General features: G+C 40.4%; 1 protein-coding gene across 1 annotated transcript in view; it reads right to left on the bottom strand.

Moving 5' to 3' along the window:
• The window catches only part of LOC117001433 (c-Maf inducing protein), a 128,646-nt gene that overhangs the window by 91,186 nt on the left and 16,074 nt on the right, over nt 1-21,386 (bottom strand). The window lies entirely within an intron of this gene.

Genomic DNA, 21,386 nt, shown 5'->3' with positions numbered 1-21,386 from the left:
CAAAGCCCATAGATCAGTTCTCATTCTCATTCTCCTTACATTTCAGAGGCAGAAGATTTAGGCTTTTGGGTAACATGCAGCTGGTAAATTTTTCTGACATCACTACCCACAAAATTTTGTGAGGGCGCCCATTGAACCATTGTTTGAAAGCAAGTCTTCAAAATTACTAACCAGGATAAAAATTCTGCAGTGCCAAGAAGTCAAGCTGAGCTACTCATTTCTTAGTATCCACAATTCAATTAGCTGCAAATACCACAGCAGCAGCAAACCAGAGTTTCAATTTCTGCTGGCACATAACTCTATAAACTCAGTTCTGTTCACAAGTAACCTCTCCACAGCATAAATCAGATACCAATACTTAAACAGGATGAGGGAGAGATTAGGAGTATTTTTTAAATCAGTTATTTTAAATGTGAACTATAAGAATGATTGCTACTGCAATTATCAGTTTTGCATTTTTATATCCAACAATAAAAGACTAAATGTGGTAACAGAAGAAAATTCTGTTTCCACAATACTCAAATATCAGAAATCTGATATCCACTGCAAGCCTACAATGTAAAGAAACTAAAGAATAAAACATTCCAGTAGTCAAGCTGGGCAAATCAACCCAAGCAATGAGGACCTGAGATATTAAAAAGGATGTGCTTGACTTCAGTGGCAGCACTTACAGGCATAAACCTCAGACATACATACATAAAGAGCTGTCAGAGGGCACACATTTTACTGTTTATGATGACCAAGATAAACTGGCAATGGATGCAGAGTTCTGTATATTTTAACCCCAGCTGTAAAATTAACTCCAATAAAGTGTTTTGAGTTCAAGGTGGTAAAAGACTTTGCAGCCCACAAGCTGAAGGGTAGGTTGCTGGAAGGCAGAGAACAAGCAGAATATGGGGAACTGCATGGAGTGTGGCAAGTTTGATATCCTCATAAAATTTTGTGTGTCAGGATGTTCAATGAAATTTAAAGGAACTTCTGCAATCAATTTTAGTGGTAAGCACAAGTGACAGGCTGCCACAGTTTGGCATCACTTGAACATCTACAGCACAAGCAGGTTTTTATAGGTCCATGTATAATTCTAGGATTTTGTGGTTCTGATCAAAATGGCTCAATTTCAGCACACTACTCAGCACAGCATTGCATTAAATACATCTAAAAATAGTGACAGAATTTTTAAAACTGCATTTTCAGGTAATTCTTTTGCCCCATGGTTGTATAAACTCTTTCATGTTTCTTCTCTCAGAAAGGGAGAGGGAAGAGCTCTCAACTCTGTTTCTGTAATATTTTTTTCCTAACTACTGCTCTTCTTTCACTGGCTTACTACATCCCCACCTTTGAGACAGAGCACCAGAGCATTGGCAGCTCTTGGCTCAAATGTTCATCCACACAGTCCCAAGCCAAATGTTGGTACAACACTTGTCCTCTCCACAGGACAAGCTCTGCTGGTGACACTGAGCATGGAGGGCATCTGGAACACTTGCCACACTTGTCACATGGATTCTTGCTCTGGTCTCCTCAGCTGCTGAACTACTCATTAACTTTGCTGCACTCGACCTGTGCCACACTTTGACAAAGTCAGAGAGAAGCTGTTAAACAATCACTTTGGACATGAAAGAGCCGCCTGGCATCCCTGTGCCACAGAGATTAACAAAGCCTGCACGCACTCTGGTTGTCACAACAGAATTTAGACTGGTGACTTGTTCCAAAGGTGAACTTGAACAGATATGAGCAGGTGAAAGGCGTCACGATGAGGTCACCACCCTATTTCACCACAGGGCAGCCCCTGCCTACAGAAAATCCAGCTGACGTCCTCACTCCCATCTGGACTCAGTCTTGCCTCCCAGACATGACATTTGAACCTCCATCACCAGTTTGTTCTTTGGCCTCTGACTGAAGTCCTCCAAGAATATTGATAATTACTGTGGTTATCTGATGTTCTGTTTCAATTTTTAGATGGCACAAATACTTGGGGACACACTCACAAAGGATCAGAGGTGATACAACTGGGCAGTATTTAACTTCCAGGCACACAGCTCCCCATAAAATACACCCAGCACCAGGCCAGGACTTTGCCACCTGTCACAGCACAGTCACCTCTCACCTAAAGGTGCTTGTGAGAAGAAGAGGCATTTCCAGAGAGAAGATGCAACCTGAGCTACAAAGATGGGAGAACACACTGGGTTTCTTCCTGTGAAATCAGTTAATTCACTTGGTTTTTTAACATCTTCTGGATAGTCATAGGGGAGGTTAAAATAAGAAAAAATTTCCAAAAAAAGTACAAATATAAACCCCAACTTTACTGGGTTCTGAGATACACCAGACAGGCAGTATTGATGCCAGCAAAGATCAATACTCCCACAAAATAGTGTTATGCTATGCCTAGAAAGCAGAGGGAGCAGGAAGGGATATCTAACACAAAACCACCCAAGTCTCTTCCAGAATAGCTGTGAGAGCAGCAGCAATGACTGCAGCATACGTACAAGTAATTGCTGTCAGGACTCCATCTGGATCAGAAGTTTGGCCACTGTTTTACTAGCACAAGAATGTCCAAGTTAAAACTGAATTTTGAGTTATGAGCCAGTACCTCCCTGTAATTCTCCTTTCTCCTTCCTGTACAACCACAGCACTTAACCAAGGATTTTTTGTGAGTCTCTTGTTCTTGTCCTGCAGGAGAATTTTGATTCAACAAAGAAATTTAACTCAGAGGCACAAGTAATATTATTTTCACCGCAAACCATCCCACTTTTCATTTTTAAACTATTGTGTGGCAACCTTTTATTGTTCCAAATAAATATAAACAAAACAAGATAAAAATGAAAGCAAACAAACATGCAATGTAGGTTGCCCTCAACCAGACAGAGATGAAAAGAAGAAAAGCAAGTCCTGCATAGCTGTAAAACCAGGTTTTTGAAGTTTAAACGTGGAGCTTCTGGTCCAAGCTTTGTTCTGTCCCGTTTCCTACCTTTTCTAAAGTACTTAATAGTGTACAAATGAGATCATACAGGAGGAACTAATTAACTGTACTTTCTCTCTGCTGCTTACCTTGCAATAACGTAGCTATTTAGAAATGTCCTCATGCACAGCCTCCACACCCAGCCTCCCTCAGTCCACAGGAATACCCTGACCAAACGAAATACTTTTTTCAGATGACATTTTTCCCAACATCCACTGCTAGACTCACCCTCTGGCAGAGGGGGAATAGAAGAAACTCCTATTGGTGAGCTCAAATATCCAGCACTGTCCACCAGCGCACCTCTAGGCAAACACAGTGATCTCCCCTGTAATAATTTTCCAGCCTCCAACAATTCACAGCTCTTCTGGGGAAAAAGAAATACCATGTAGATTAGTTTCACTAAAAATCCCATAAACTACATTTGAATAAAAACAGAATTCAAAAAAGAACTAGGCAATAAAAACCAAGGCCCAAAAAATAAGCTTTCAGCTTTCAAAAGACCTTTATCACACTCCATTGTAAAGTCCTTATTCCTCCTTCAGTTCCAAAATTATTTTCAAGGCCAGAACTACAGTAGCCCTGTCCAGACACAACCTGGAAACTGTGTACCACAGATCCAAAGCACAGGCTACAGTTATTGAAGAACTTTAGACAGCTCCTGGAAAAGGACCATTTTGCTTCTGTATTTCCACTACCAGCATGGGGCTTGGTGTTTGATGTGGTATATTTCAAATAAATATGCCAATACTGACCTGGGTTTAATACAAGGCATCATTAATTGGTGTGCCCTTTTTTTTTTTTAATTAGCTTTTCCTCCTTGAAATTCCACCTGACTGCATTGTTACATTTTAGGTAAGGTCTCTTTTTGGACACGGGAACAAGCCAGGTTCTGTGGAGTAAAAATAAGGAGTGCTACAGGTTCCACCTGTAAAGACTTTCCTTTATCATATTTGTGAGCACAAAGTGTAACTCAGGTTTCATCCTCACCCTGTAACACCAGTAACTCATCAACCACTTCCTGCTGAACCAGCCTGTGCTCAGCCAGTTCCCTCACATGGCTCCTGATGTCTCAGAGCACAGTCACTCCTCTCTCCATCCCAGTTCTACGACATGTGTGTGCTCATTTAAGTGACTATTGCAAGATAAGCCCAGTGCAACAACACTGGATGAGTAATACTTCCATAATCTATTGTGCAAAGAGTTAAAGATTAATACTGTTTTACAGGAGATGAAATAAAAGTGGAAAGAAAATAAATACCATTCTGACAACTATGCACAGGTCAGCTGCAAATGAGAAATTCCTGGCCTATCACTCAGCTACACACAGTTATAACTATAAGACATGCAAACATGACTTATGTCCTAAGAGATCAACTGCAAGGGACCAAAAGTAAACACCCACTCAAAGGTTTCATGATCAAGAAGAATTAATAATTGATTAACCTAATACTGATTAATTAGAAAGGTGAACCAAGTTCCTGCCTAGTTTTGAGGAACCATGACTAATTCCTCTTACGTCTTGAGGACTTGATATTTCCTTGTGCATCTCAACAAATCCTTCTTCACCCCTCTGGCATTGTTTTTTTATTGAAATCATACCCCACTTCTGGTTCATCTAAAATTAAATCAATCAGGAAATAATGAACATGTGTGTCTGTAACAGACCCTTCAGTGCCTGAGGAGCACCAGCTGCAGTTAAAAGCAATCACCAAGGTTGGAGTTTTTGGGATCCAATTCCACCTTGCATGAACAGCTCTTGTACAGAAGGCCAATTTAAGAGGAAACAACACTGTTCAGTGAGGGCCAGACCCATGAAGAAGTCAGGATTTGGGTGGCAGAGTCAAATCTGAGATAGTACATGGGTCCCAGGTCACGCTGCTTGTTTGTTTTTCAACCTCCTGCCAAGTTTCCGTGCAGATCAATAGCAATGAATCATATTCTGAGATGTCAGGTAAAACATGGTCAGTAATCAATATAATACAGGAATACAGTATGCCTGAAAAGGATTGAACAGGTTTGTGTTCAATTCTCATACACAAAAAAGAACCCCTACTGTGTTTTCATTTCACAGGCAGTTTACTAATTATAACTGTATCCTACAGAGATGCTAAATTAGTGTGGCTTTTCCAGTAAAATAGGAATAATCTAGACTATCTTCTATTCTGATCAGAGAACTGCCCAAGAAGTTGAAACACAGTTATTTATGTGGCACAAACAACCTTATCCAAGGATACTTATTCTTCTAGAAGGAAACAACCAACGTCAAAACACAAGCGGAAAAAATGCAATGTCAGCATCATATTGTTTCCTGACCTGTTCTAAATTAGGTAATGTGATATTTTCATCTGGGAGACACCTAAATTGTGCAATTGCCACAACACCTCACCTCAGTATAGGAAGACACCCACCCAAGCTCTATTGCTGTTCCAAGATGAAGGGAAGAAAAGGGCAGCATGTTCTTCCACCAGCACTACCATCCTTCAGTTTTGTCACATCTTACCATAAATACAACACCTGAAACAAAGGATGTGCACTCAGACATAGGGAGTGTGAGCAGTTGGAGAAAATCTGGGCTCAATGGCTCCAAAATGTGCAGTGAGAAGTAGGATTAAAATAATAGTGAAACAGTATGAGGCCATTGTATCAGACTGAGCCATTACAAGGGATTAAGGAAGAAACCTCACTGCAACCCTTGGCCTGAACTGACCATGGTATCACTTTCCCCACTGCCTGCAAAAATCCTGGCAGAGGGACCTTGGTGCTCTGCACCTGGAGCCAGCAGCTCCAGGAGTGGGGCTCACACTGGGATACAGGGAATACAAATAGAAACTGTTGAAACATTCTCATTTACTGCACTGGGCTGAAGGGTGACCCCATCTCAGAAGTGTATGAAAATCTCAAAGGTTCCAGGGACAACTGAATTAGTTATTTCTAGCACACAGGTCTGCCTCACTTTAATCTGCTGTTGTATGAGTTGGACAACAAAAGCACCACTGTGCTGCCAAACCTGAACACCACACATTAGAGAAAGCCAAAGTTTTAGCAAAATAATTTTGTGGGAGGCTGTGGGATTATGAAACCACTCCAGTTTTGAGATCTTCCCAACAGTCCAAAAAAAACCCATGTAATAAATGTTAAGATTTTTCAATTGTCTGTAAAATGGATTACTCAATGTACAGAACATACAAAAATGGATTATTTATGGAGACCATGTATGTAAACAAAAACATGTGTTGTCTATAAACAAACAAGAACAGCTAAAAAGGTTTTTATTCTTAAAAAGTCCTGTCTCCCTGTCATTTTGACTTGTGCTCCAAAAATCCCATTTGCATGGCTTCCATGGTAACTCTTTAGTTGTGCTCATTTTTACAAAGCCACAAAAAGAGCAAAGCTTATACTAAGGCCAGTCTCAAAAGCCATGAAGAAAGGAAAAAAGAGCAAAAGAAAATCAGCTAAGCCCAGGACCAGACAACTTTATATTGTTTGGCATCACCAGTGAAAATGGTAAAAACTAACAAGCTTTTAGAGTTATCTTAACAGAACAACAAACAAGCTTTTAGAGTTAATAATCTCTCCTCATGGTCAATACACACAAATAGAGCCTCCTGCTAAGGTCCTGGTCATCTGTCACAGGTGAGAACACCAGCAGCAGAGACTCACATCACACAAGAGGCAGCACTGCATCCTTCTGCTCTGAGACTCAAACCCTACTGAAAGGCAGGCTGTGAACTGGCAGATAAAACCCTGGGGGTTTGGAACAGGCTTTCAAAGACAGACAGTGGCTGGGAGAACCCTGTGGGAGATCCCTCATTTACAGCACACAGAAAGGTGAAAAGGTCTTTGGCCACAGGTAAACTACAAGGAAAGTTACACTTCTGCTGCCTTTTATGTCTCCCCATTTAAACTACATAATTGTTTTAAATGGCCTTTCAGTTGCATGTTGGGTTCAAACTTTGGTCACTATGCTCAGATAGTAAATCAAATGCCACAACCATGTTTTTCTTAGCATGTGTTTTCACATAATTATTTCTTTGGTAAAGACAACACTAACTCAGAGAGCCCTTCTGGCCATAACACAAACACCACTTGCCTCTTTTTTCCAAAGAGGTGGCTCCTCTTTGACAGTTTTCAATGCAGGATCACCTCAAATAAGAAAAAAAGCTATAAAAGCAAGGACACTGGAGTGTACTGCAAGCACCCCTCGTTTAATGGCCCTGTGTTATGGGAGCAGCACTAATTCACTTCACTAAATCACTTCCCAGCATTTTGACAAAGTTTAGGGTAGAACTGTATTTATAATTCTTCTGTTAGCAAAAGCATAGCCAGGACTCCCAGGACACTGCTCCAAAACATACCATGTAATAATTTATGCTCCCCCAACAGCCAGCCTTCCAATCTTTGCTTATGAGAAATTCTATAGGATGTTGTAGATGTTACTAATCTGAACTTACAAAAACAGCACTCAAAAAGGAGCCCAACCAGAACCCATAGGGATAAACACCTGCCAAAGGACTGTCATCATCCCACAATGCCCCTATCAACATTTCTCAGATCTGCCCAGGAGAAAATTCATCAGACAAGTTATCTGTCTGCTGAGGAGAAAATCTTTATTTTTACGCTAGTTTTAAATATATTCTAGGCTATGCCCTTGCATTTCTTCACAACATCCACTAACAAGGCACTGGAGGTAGTAAATCTTGAGTTTCAAGACCTTGCTTTGTTGTCTTTTTAATATCTGCACTTGTTTAAAAACAAAAACTAAAAAAAAAAAAAAAAAACAAAATAAAACCCCACAAGTAGAAGAGCTACTATCAGAGAAGATAAAGAAAAGTGATTAACCACTGAAAAAACATTGAGCTTGTTGAGAAACATGCTTGAGGCAAAATAAGCGAATTTGCAGAGGTTAGTTGGGCAATGGGTGGAAGTTTCCAAAGCCTGAACCAAGAGGGCTGCAATGCTATTAAAATGTTTGATTTTTTTTAGGGTGTCCGTGCTAGAGAAGACCATGCAGTGCAGAAAAGGCACCAATTCAGCTGCAAGTTTCTGAACTCGTGGTTAGCAGAGCTACTGCTGAACGTAAAACAAAGCCACATGAGCAGGACCTGCAGATTTGTACCACAGCCAGGAAGGGGAGAAAGGAGGGAGGGAAGCAGCAGGGATCACATTTCAGCCCTTAAGCATCTCATCTCTGTGACCCTCTGTGTCTGATTCCAAGCTCAAATACAGTTCTGACGTCCAAGGTGTCACCCTATCTCCAATTAATCAAAGGCGAGTTCTGTTTAAGTAGCCCCTTCTCAGGAATCCCATGGCCTGGTTTGGAATTTGATCTCTGTCATAGCTGTCAACAGATCCACTTCTTGCTTCTCACTTGCTTTTGTTTTTATCTAAGGCAGCTCAGTAAGCTTGAAAGGACTGAGCAAGGGGATACTGGGGCTTTCTGCAAGAATGAAGCATCGCTTTTCCTGCAGTGAGCAGGGACTGGCTCAGCAGTGCTGAGAACAGAACTGCTACAGACACGTTAAACCCTCTGAAGTTACCTTTTAAGACCATGCATTATTCTTAAAAATTGAGGGAATGTGAAGCTTAATTAAACCTGACAGTCAAATAGCTACCACGACCTGGTTCATGAAGTCTAGTGTTTTCTGATTTGGGATGTTTTTTAATTGTTTGCCAATCCATTAACAAACCTTCCCACAGTGCCCCCATGAGCATAAAGAATCTGATCTTTAAACAAACTGCCTGGAGAGACCAGTTTGATAAGCAGTGAAGAAATAATTATGCCATTCAGAAATCAATTTATTCTCAGGCAGAAATGTATTGCAGCAATTATCTTAAATACAGGGTGAAGTCCATGCAAAATCACTGAGCCAGACTTCAACATAACCTTTTTTCAGTGAAGTATGAGAGAGATGACAGCATTATCATCTCTGCATAAGAGATTAAGAGTGAGACTGACATATCTTTCTCACTGACTTTTGATCAAAACATGTCTAACTGTGTAGAGGGAGGTCTCTGCTCCCTGATAGCTACAGCTTGGAAAAAACATCTTTAGGAAATCAATGCCCAGCCTTTTCAACACACACACCTAACCTTTGTCCTGTCATTCACTGCCTTGCATCTTAGATAAACACCATTTCTTTCCTCACAGGATACGCCCAGCACAGGCCAACTGCTAAAACAAAACCTCCACAGCCTGAAGTTATGAGGATTATTTCTTTTTTTTTTTTTTTTTTTTTTCTGCACCAGAAAAGCAGGAACTCCCCCAGTTCTTCCCAAATAATCTTGCACCCAAAATATCTCTGGGTGATTCTAAATTTATACACTGTGCTAAGCACCACAGCACTTTGTGGTCTAATCCTGAAAAATGCAGAGGCTTCCTGTAAAGGCTGAGTACCCTCAACTCCTACCCATTCACAAGGGAATATGAGAAGCATACATTTTGCAGTTTAAACTGAGAACCAAGAGCTAAAATTAACCATACATTAAATAAAATTATTTTATAAAAGATCTGCAGGTTGATCACATGCTTAATCAAAATATGCAGCTGCACAAATCAAGCAGGTGTAGAAAGTGATGGGACTGGGTGGCAATTTTGGGAGGATATAACTCTGTTGTTCACAGTAGAGAGTAACAAGCTTATAACAAACCATGAAATCCTCAGGTTCTCAGTCCTTGACAACATGTGAGAGAAACCCAACCTTAGCTGTAAATGCTCAGCTCGGTACCAGTAACTCCCCATTTGATGTTTCTGGTTATTTTTATTTGCCTATTGAGTCAGAATCCTCACAACAGGACAAAACAAGATGAAACAGGATAAAAAAGAAGGCAGTACTGATCCTAGAAATAATGTATTTGGGCCTGGTTATGGTCAACTACTGAAATTAATGAGATAAGATTCACCCCTGTGTTCCAAGCTCATCCTAGTCCCAGTGTGAATCTGGAGAGAAGCCCTCCTAATTAAAGGCCTGAGCAACATCAGAGCTCCAATGGAGAGAAAAAGCAAAACACAATAGAGCTGCCTACTGCAGTCCATTCCAGCAAAGACTAAGTAGGAGGTGCGGTTGATGGGAGTTTTTTCTTCCTTTTTTTTTTGTTTTGTTTTTAAGTCAGTGAAAAAAGAGATGGCTGTGAATAAGGTTGTTGGTAATCTTTCAGTTTGAACCTACTTCCTGAATCTTTTGACTAATAAACCTTTCACCTTGCACATCTCTCACAAGAGTTCATGAAGCAGAAAGCCAAGACCCACAAAATGAGAGTCATATGAAAGGACTAACCCCACTTCCCCTCTCCTGACATCTGTCACCTGCAAGCACACACTCATCCAAACATGCATTCAGCTGGCATCCAGCCTCCTTTTCTCAGCTGTCCACAGAGGAGAACATAATCCCATGCTTCCACAGAGATTTTAACTGTATTGGAGTATTTCTTAGCTATATCAGAATATTTCAGTTGTCTCTCCTAGTGCTTTTTATTTGCAATATTTTCACTCCCCTGTTTCATTCCCCCTATGGAAACACTTTTTGTTTTGTGAAAGAAACAAAGGAAAGAATTGACAGAAGAATTTCTGACCAATTCATCCTGATAAAAAGTTAATAGCTTCTCCAACTTTACTTTGCTCTGCTATACTATTTCTTTCTGGTGATGGATTTGCTTTTATTCTTCTGTTATTAGACCACTATCTATTTGATGATTAAGCATGGAGATACTCCTTTCATTTTACAGATGATAAATCCAAATTAATAAAAAAATTATTTAATGTTAATTTTATAGCCAAGACCTTTTTGGATCTTGTGGATGCTCCCCCTCCCATTTTTTTCATGCACCTTGAAGAATGTTAATGCACATATAATCTCACTCTTTTCATCTCAATGCATACGGAGGTCTGGAAGCCAAAAAATCCCCAACTTCTTCTACAGGATTTGTCATGCTGAAACTGTGAGCCCCCAGAATAGCTGCCTGAATAGATCCAGAAAGCAGCCTCTCCCTGCTCCTGATCTCTCAAATTACATCTGCTACACCACTAGGAAACAGAGAGTTAATTTTTTGTTAAAACAAGGCATTCCCCTCCACAAAGCTGATTCATGTGCTGAAAACCCAAAGCTAAGACACTGAGAATGGGAAGTAGAATTACAGAACGTGCGTCAATGACTCTGGGTTCCCCTTTTCTCTTGTTGCTGAACTGCTGTAGCTTGCAGGTTCTCAGGACACAAACTTGAGTAACAGCAAGAAAGCCATTCTCTAAATCCACTGAGTTGAAGAACTGCCATCATTTTTGGTGGAATTTCTCTAATCAGTTGGTTCAGTGAAAACAAAAAAGGCTACTGTGGCCAGTGAGGAACAAGACACTCTGCAGCATTTTAATAAGTTAAACCATTATGACTTGCTCAGCAGAAACGTCAAGAGGTTTTGTTTGCTTAAAAGGAAACAGTTAAAGGAGCTGTTAGAGTATTTGCAGTGACTCTTTCCCCAGACTCAGAGCTATTAATGACTGTAATTCTGACTGGAGTGTGATTTAGCAATAGTCACGTTGACCCCGTATCATGGGACCATGCAGCTCCAACACGCTCAGCAAATATTAACCTGGTTATTCCCCAGGACACAATTTTTATTTCTGTTTTTCAGGTGAGGAAACCAGGACTGAAAGAGCATCAAAAGACAGAAAGAGAGAACTGGCTCTGGGAAATAGCAGCGCTCTCACTGATGAAGCACTTGTTCAGTAATAGAAATGCCATATTTTGATTGCAGGACAGCAATTTGCTTAAATCAGCTGTGGTATTTCAGTGGGACTCTCATTGTGCACGGCTTGTGCAAACCAATACTAAAGGTCAGTGTACTTAACAGCTACATAAAGTTAACATTGTTTATTGAATGCTACTGGCCTAATACAGTAAAAAATCCACACAAATAAAGACACAAGGATTTGCTCAGGATGACCACAAGTACAGCAAAAGCCTGTTCAGGGTGAAAGAGAATGAATGCCCTCAATTCTTTAAATAATGCAGTGCCAATGAATGTCTGCAATTCTGGTCAGAGCCAGTTCCTCATGTGCAGTAAAACTCTTAGTGAGGAAAAAATGCCTTCATTTTCAGAAGGTTCCAGTCCCAGTGGTTTTGTTCCTCTGCAGCTGTTTGCAAATACACAGAGAAACAGAACTAAAACCTGGCTCAGTGAAATGGAGAAAACATCACACCTGACATCATATTCATCCTGTGAGTTAAAGGAACTTTCCCAAGCAGAATTACTCACTTTTTTTTTCTCATTCTTAGCAGAGGTCCTTCCTAACCAGGTAATTTCAGGTAAATCTGCAACACTTGCTTTCTTAGACACCCTCTTACATTGGGAAGGTGCAATATTAATTTCTCCACATCTGTAACCAGGGGATTTCCAAGTCATTCCCCTGCAGAAATGGAGACCTAACAATACAACTCTTCAGGAAATTGCCAACAACAATGCTAATGAAATGGAAGAGACACTTGTCTGGTACCATATGGAAATTATTAACAACATACTCATCAGACAAGGTGAAAACCTCCTTTCTAAAATTCTCAAAGAATTCAAAAATAGAGAGACTACAAACAAGCAGCAACAAGAAAGTAGTAAAACAGGATCTGACAAGTGAGGGGTTTTAGCAGCATTGGAACTAGAGATACTGACTGATGCTGGCCTATTTTCCTGGCTTTTATTATCCATTCATATATGTGACTGGGAAAACAGATTAATAATTACATGTAACACACAGACAGAGGATCAGAAAACACCTTCACCCATGACTTAAGAAATATCCTTTCATTAGAAATTTCTTGGTGAATGAAGCTGAAAAGAGAAAAGGCTGAATGAGGCACTACAGTTGAACATTAAACCTTATTTTCCAGTAGCACATAGTTAAATGCTTTATTCCATGTTTGTACAAGGATCTGAAGATATAAACCTGTCACCAAGTATTAGAAACATTATTTCTCAAAAAACCTTAATGATGTAGGGGTTGTCCAATTCCTTGAGCACTTCCAGGAGGGAATATGCCTTTAAGAACAGCTCATCAGTTACTTTTTTTTTTAAATCTTTGTATGACTTGAATGCAATTTGACTTGAAAAACCTTATATTGCCAAAAGTGTCTGTAATAACAGACCTCTCTGCCTTGCTATTTTAAGAGAAGCTTGTATCAGGGTTAGAAATATCTCTATTCAAAACAACCTTTTTTTTCCCAATATTCATTCAGTACTTTTGTTTAACTTGAACTTCTGAAGTTGTTATTCCTCTCACAGAGACTTTGGATTTGGTTTTGGATAACAGTACATGGCTCCACTTCCCCACCAAAGATACACAGATAACACTGACCAATTAAAAAGTGTATCATGAGAAACCATGTCATGATTTATCAGCTTCACTGGGATGAAAGTCCACAACAGGTAACTGAAGGAGTGGCAGAACTGTACCAGACAGTCTAAATGAGGGCTAGTAAGTGTCCCTTTGTATGACCTCATACCAATAAACAATTTGCCATTTGACATGTAATATATACAAAACTTCCAGAATACTTCAGAAATATTCTTTCCAGCAGAAAAACAAAGCACTCTCCAATAATAACAACTGTTAGAAATCGTGCTCCTCAGTGTATACATTACTTACACACGAAGTACAAGTCCTGAAGTATTAAGATTTAATCCAAAAGCCACTGTAGCCAATCCAAACATCCCCACTTTAATTAGGCTTTGCATCCAGCTCCTACACTGCAGTTGTGCGTGGCCAGAGCTCAGGACCAGCTCATAAGGATCCTGTAAGCATTTACCAACACAGACAGCTCTGTCATGATGAAATGAGTGTTTGCCAAATAACTTCCTAGTGCGCATCTACCTGCCCTGATTGCTTTTTGGCTCCCACCCTGCCATTGCAGAGCACTCCATTCCCAGCAGGATTTCAGGGTATGCGGTATTTTGCAGTATCGAGATCTACAAGTCCTGATTTCCCAGGATCTTAAATTCATTTTTAATGTGCTTGACACCTACAGTTTCATTTCCACTTGGGACTGCCAGAAAGGAAAGTCTGAAACAAGCAACATCCCCAGCAAGCTGATTTTCTAAACAATATCCCAAATAAAAACAAACAAAATGCAAACATTACAATTCAAATAAACTAAGAACTATTTTCTCATAATCTTAGGAGCCTTTTGTCTGCAGGACAAATTAATTGCCTTAATATTTTCAGTTTATATTTTTATAATTCAAAACATGTTGTTTTTGTTTGGCAAGCTTTACACATCCATTTCAGTGAGCCATCAGTCACATCCAGGCTGGGGCTTCCTGGCGGGTGGTTGTTCTTACTTGCATTACTTAAATTCCCTGCCATTGACCTGAACATCACACAAAATGATACTAAAGCAATTTTACAAATGTGAAATTGTAAGGAGAGCCATCCAAAATTCATGGGGGTCTCTTTGTATCTACTCCAAGACATTCAAATGGTTGTAGCAGAGCTTTTTAAACACCCAAGCAAATATTTTACAGGCAAACTGGCCGTATTAAGAACAGCTAAAATGGACTCATTTGAGAAAACTGCTGCTAGCACACAGTGGAGACTTTCTGTTTGCACATTAGCAGCCACTGCTAAAGTCTCAACGGAGCAAATTAGATTAACATGCATTAGTTTGACAGTTTAGAACAAACATCTACAGTTTCTCAAAAAACAAATCAGACCAAAAATAATTTAAAAAATCACTTCCAGTTTTTCTTTTGCACTCCAAACCTCAAGCAGAGTTCTTGCTATGCTGCCAGTGACCCCCAGCCCGTGGCAGTGGCTCTGCAGGCAGGGGAGGCTAACAGGGTATCAGTGTCACAGTTTACTATCACCGAGATGACTACATGTGTAAGAAGCACATTCTTCCCATCACTGCACTTACCCCATAAGGAAACCAGAAAGGGCACCAGGCCAAAGTCTGGTAGTTAAGCAGACACACTATCAGGTTTCCCACATTCAAAAATCTTGCTGCCAGGGAAGCATGAAAACTGCTTCCTCCAGGCTGGGTGGCAGACAGAAAATTAAGTGAAACCTAGGCAAGACCAATACTCTGCTGATCTGCATAGGGCTTTTAAGATTTTTATCTAGCTGAAGTCCAGCTCTCAAAACACAGGAGTTTCCTCTTATCACCCAACAGCTCTTTCATTTTCAGCTTCAGTTCTTTTATCACAGTTCCCTGACAGAGCTTTATCTCAAATCATCCCTTTGTGAAAGCTCTAAGATCTCCTGAGCAGTTTTTATCTATCTGCAAACATACATATGAAGGCTGTGCCCACTGTAGCCTTTCTCCCAGCATCTTGGCTAAACTGTTTCCAGTGACAAGCTCTGAGTAGCACTGATAGAAAGAAAACCTCCCACAGCCTAACAAATACCTCCTGCTCTGGCAAGTTCACTCCCAGTTCCTCCTGGGCAGAGAACAATTTTAGGTTCTTCCTGACACAACAAAGAAGGGAACCTAGTTTGTTATACCCAGGTGATTTTTGGGGGGGTATATGGCAGAGATCTCTATGTTTAAGGGTGAGGATACTACAACAATTTAGCAGCAGAAATTCAGGGTGAGTCAGGAATTGGTTTCCTGATCCCATGCCAGCGAGCTCAGCAGGTCAGCCCTGATGGAAAGGTCACTATAAAACAACCAGGTCCAGCCCCTGTGCAAGGAGCCAACAGAGCTGGGACACTCTGCCATGGAGCTCAGACAAGGTCCACACTTGGGGAAAACATCCCTGCCCAGTGCACAGCAAGGGAAGCTTGGGGTGACTGCTCAGTCCTTGCCTGATGTTCCACACAGAGAGTAAAACAGTCCTGAACATCCACGAGGGGAACACCAAACACAGCCCCTCACTGCATCACTCACTGTATACCAAAACTCTGTTAAGCAATTAAAGAATTACAAGACAAGGGCAGAAATCTTTATTTAATGGTGTTTCTCTGCAAAAGAACTCATTTACTTGATGCCCCTGGTATTCACTGCTGCATAACAACTTGGTAATCTCATGTCCCACTGCTACCAGAGCATATGAATGTGCTGGTAAACAACTAGCTCAAGCAAGAGAATTCAGTATGAAAATTGAAGTTATTTTAATGTATATGGCTGTTTTGGCTACTTCTGAAAGGTAAATTTTGTGCTCTCTGGCCCCAAGGCAGGATCCATTAGTTACCCATTTCATGTTTCTATAGAATCCAGACAGAAAGACACACACTAGCTATAAGACCAGAGGGAAACAAAACTGATTAATGAAAATAAAGTAATCCTACTGGCCTTAACACACAATATGCTACTCCCTAGTTTCAAAAGGCGCTTTTACTCCACAGAAAAGTACTCCCTGAGTGGCCAAATATATTATATACAATTGCAGTGAGCATCCCAAAATCCTGAACTGAGGCCAACACAGAGCATGCTAGAAACTCTCATTCCCTCTGTAAGGTTGTACTGTCTGAAATGCCTCCAGACTCCTGCATCCTACCTGCTTTGATCCCTGTCTGTACCAAGGATGACCAATCACACCAAAACACCCAGATCAGACACATTTTGAGGGCCCAGTGCAAAGCCTAATAAGCTAAAGGAAAGCTTCATATCAATTTCAGTAAAGAAGGGTTGGACAACAGATACAGTTTAATTAAACTTATCTAAACCTGGCCAGTCAGAAAAAAATTCAACCAGCAGGTCTCAAACCCACTGATACTCTGCAAAGAATTTGTGCCACATACTGCTGAGTCTCCTTTGGTCCAGCAAATAAACTGTTGTTAAAAATAACAGCATCTTGACAATACTTTTTTCCCCACGTAGGCTGTAGTGCCATCAGAATGCTCAATGACAAGAGGCAGGTTGCCCATTCAGCCACAGTCTGTTTGTGTGGAGTCCAGCTTCAATGGAGTGCTCCAAGACAAAGGAGACAGTGCTTGCATAAGGAAAGACAAAAGACAGTCCTTTATCCCAAAACTTAGTTCTGATGCTGTTTTGGGGGGCTACCAGGTTTGTCCTATCAATAATTTCTCCAAGACATCTAGGCAGAAATATTTGCAGAAGGAGCACCATGAAATATTGGTTGCTACCTAATTGTTGACACAATGTATGCTTCCAAATAAATCCTGCTCCAGCGTGGTCGTGCATCCTGACCCAACAAAAGGAATCCCAGTGAAGAATGTCAGTGCTGGAGAACATCACTGGTGTTTTAACAGGCACCAGGTCCCAAGGAAAGCAGTTGCTTCAGCTGCACGGATGTCACACAAGCCTCTGTTTAAATACTGCAAAGTGGTAATCTCCTGCTTTTGCTACTTTGAAACTGAGGAGGCAAAGGAAAATATTTGAATGTGCAGTCCTGAGGTCAGAGCTGAAGTTTGATTTGGGTTGGTTTGGATTAAGGAGAAACGTCCAAGAACAACTCACTGATTTACTTTATTTCAGGACTTGGCACACAGCTTGGACCAAGTTCAAAATCCAATGACACTGTGCCAGAAAATGCTACGGAAAGAGCAGAGATAGGAGACATCTGGACTGTGTTAGAAACTTAGAGCCATAAAGTCCTTTAAAAATATTCACTGCTCATGTTGGGACTTCTCTTGTTTTTGTTTCAAACAATCCAAATGTTAAAACTGTGTTTCAAATTAAAAGTGGAAAAAAAAAAAAAACAACACCAACAAAAACCCAAAGCCTCCCCTCCTCCAAGAGGAGCAACCCAAGCCAGTAACAAAAGTAAAAACAAGATTATTTTAATGACCTCAGAAGAAAAATGAACACTCCTACAGTGAAAGCAGTAATTCCCAATAGCAGTGCATCAATGCCCCTGCAGTGAAAGCGATAATTTTCAATGTTATTGCATCACTGCAAACTTCTCACGCAAGTAGGACAGCAAATGTGCCCTGTAAAAACACAGCCTCTCTGATAATTTAATATTTCTGCTTTGACACTGCTTTAGCCTATCCAAGGCACGCTGAAAACAGTGGCATTACCCAAATGAAACTGGAAAAAAATATTTTTAGATGGTCATTTAATTGTTTCTATGTTAATGCCATGCATTTGGCAGCTGATCACAGTTCCTTAAATGCAGTATAATCAGTTGTGCATTCCCTGTCCAGAAAGGCCCTTCCAAAAATGAATGGAAGGAGATGAATTTGGGAAAAGAAACAGCTATGGTCAATGTTTGGTAGTAGGAAAAAAAACAGGACAAATTATTCACAGAGCTCTTTCAGAAAGCAAAGTGGCTTTATAAATGAATTTGTCTCAAAAATTCCTACTTGATTAAGCCTTGAAACAAGTCTCTGAGAGGGGAGCAGGCAGGGCTCCCCAGCCTTTGCCTGGTGGGCTGTGAGGCAGTGGCAGAGCTGGATGAGCACAGGAGCCCCCAGCCCTGCTGGGGAGGGACCCTGCAGCCCTGGCCTCAGGTAAATCAACCATTTTGCTTTAATTCAACACTTTTCTCACCTGCAGCTTTCCCAAGTGGAGCTGCCTGACAGCAGATGCCACTGAAGTGGGGTCCACAGCACACAACATGCACAAGGACTGCACCTCCACTCACCACAGAAAATCCCTTTTTTCCCCCTTCCCTCTCTGAGGATGACTTGACAGACCCAGGTCTTTAAAAGGCCTTTCAAGATCTCACAAAATACAGTTCAGGCTAGGAATTCCTCTGCACAGAAACTGCATTTCTCCAGCTTGTAGCATGTGAAGAATCCATTTTAGCTTAAAAAAATAATTTTCCTTAAAAGGCAAGGCAATTCTAGCCTAACCTGTCTTCCAACACAAGTTCAAGCAGGAGAGTTATGAACAAATAACAAGCAAAACCAGAGTACTAGGAGAGGAGTATGCACAGCTGAATTCAAGACTATGACCAAAGCTGAGGCTCAAATATACTCAAACAGGTTTGAGTGGCAGGTCCTTAAATTATTTCCCAACAGTGAAAACTTCTGGTAAGAGTGGATTTCATCTAAAAACATAGTACCTACCACTTGCCAAGAATACACTTAAAAAAATTTTTTTAAAAAAGCCAGTACTTCATTTATTCCATACCCTTGATTATTTATACCAATTAATAGGACATAGTATCCCATTCTTCCAAGTACATGCCTTGGCACAGCAAGGACTATTCTGCATTCAGCAACGTGCATCATTTCCGGCAGCCCAGCTCCAGGAATAGAAAACCAAGGAAAGCAAGACAGGTTGATAAACAAATCATTGGGATACCTGAAAACCCTGGAGATACTGTAGCTATTGTCATTTTACACCTAAGCTCCTTGAGGCATTCTGACAGTGCCAAATGTAGATGAAAGTAAAGAATTAATGGGTTTCTTGGAAGCAAAAAGAATTCACAGAATTATGCGTTTAAGCAAGGCAAACAATCCAGAGACTAAATCCTGCAAAGGACATTTTTCCTGCACTGAACACTCCCCATTCAACACAGCACACTCTGTTGACTACACTACATTTGTTCAGTGCTCAATGACACACCTCACTGAAGATTATTACTTGTGTCACCTGCCAATTCTTTGGTATTTCATGGGTCTGATGTTGCTTCTGTGGTTTGTAGTCATTTGCACCAACTTCTAAACTTCTACCAAACCTGTATCACAGCATTTCACTGCAGTGCAGGAGACAGAATTGTCAACTCTCATTCAAAATATTTTATTTCAAAAGACAAAACGTAAGAGTACAGGAGTAAAGAAACAACAGGGAAAAATACCTGCTAAAGACTGTACTTTAGGGTAACATCTCTGCTACCAATTAACCTCAGCTGTGATGGTCATGTAACAACACCAAGGCTTTTAGAAAAGTCTTTCCAACCCAATGGAGTTGGGCCAAATACAAAATCATCTTCCTCCATCATCCAACAACAAACAAACCCTTTTTACTGCAGATAATATTCTTCTCCTACTTCCCCATAATAACTCATAAAGCCAAATCAAGGAGGACAGATGCAGGCCTGAGCTATAAAATCCAGATTTCATTTCCTATCACTCCCCTCCCCCAGGAGCTCAGGGGTGTTTAGATTCTGGGCTGTGGTTTAAGTCCATCTGTGTTCTTCAAGTATAAACATCTTCATTGAAACCAGACTCATCCTGCACAGCCATTCATTTAGTGAGCTCATCTGTGAGAGACACGGGCTGGCACATTTCTATGACAACCAATAAAAGAATCAAAGCTAAGGAAGTCCTGTCCTATCAGTCCTCAGCTAAACTAGACATACATATACATCCTAAAGACACAGTTCAAAGAGGGAGCTAAAAACCTGAAAAAGTGTTTTCCCCCAAAAAAATCATCTCTTTAATAATGAGTCCAAGTAGCTTGTTTTGTTTAAGTATCTTGTTGTGGGTTAACTGTTGATAAGAAAAATTAAAGTACCATTTTCTGTCCTAGAAGAACAAACTTCACCATTTAATAATTTGCTCTTTTCCCTTGATGGATCTCAGTATGGCTTTTTGCTTTAAAACCAAGCCATCCTAGACATAAGCTTCAGCTCAAGCAACTGATACACTTTCTTAAAGCACTACTTATTAATAAGTCCACACACTAAACCAACCCAGTGTCAGAAAACTAAAGCATCACTTTCTCTGACATACACTGCAGTCAATGCAGAATTCATATTGTCCTTATGGTTGTTATTCCATCCCTCTCAATCACTCACTGGCAGCTTACACAATTCATTAATTGTAAGTAGTTAGGATTGTTTTTACTAGTATGGCACAGATGCCAAATCACTCTTAGTGATTCCCAACAAGAGGGAAAGATGCTATGAGTAAAAACAATAGAATAGACTCCCAGGATCTAGACATGCCAAGCCACAAATATAATGCCAAATTATTTTTTCTCTCCCGTTCTCTCCACCCTAATTTTCTGAGATTCAGTCTCAAGCTGGACTTTGTTGAGATAGGCAACCTTTTGTGGCTTTCATTAAGACCCCACATGCTTGCAACACCTCAAGCCATGTGCCCACAGAAATAATAAATCACAAGAATAAAGAGACTGATTTTTTTGTTGTTTTTTCTTTTTTTTCTTTTTTTTTTTTTTGTCACAGAAACCTCAAGTGCAGCTTTGTCTACTATGGTCAATCCTTTCTCCTAGCATCATTCAAGGTTTCCCAGTCACAGAAAGACTGCACTCATCAACTCAATGATTTTCATCTCTACAGTGTTTTGACTTGATCTTTTACTCACAAGTCATCTTGTTTAATTTGCTTCAGACATTTTTCCACACACAATTCAGAGCAGTGATACACTGCCAGGCAAAGTACTGAAATGTTCCCAAAGGCACAGATGAAGGAAAATTCAGTTATCAGTGGATATAAAAGGCACTTCTTATTTCTTAACCAGCCTGCCACAGATGAAGAGCACAGCTATCATGTTATGGCTGTTCATGGTAGGTGTGAGCTTGAGTCACACAACTGAAAACACTGTGACCTCCTGGAATGAGATGGTACAAAGACA

This window comes from Catharus ustulatus, chromosome 11, assembly GCF_009819885.2.
Source record: "Catharus ustulatus isolate bCatUst1 chromosome 11, bCatUst1.pri.v2, whole genome shotgun sequence".
NCBI classification, from domain to species: Eukaryota; Metazoa; Chordata; class Aves; order Passeriformes; family Turdidae; genus Catharus; species Catharus ustulatus.
Note: the sequence above shows the minus strand (reverse complement) of the source record. Positions and strands in the feature narration are given on the sequence as shown.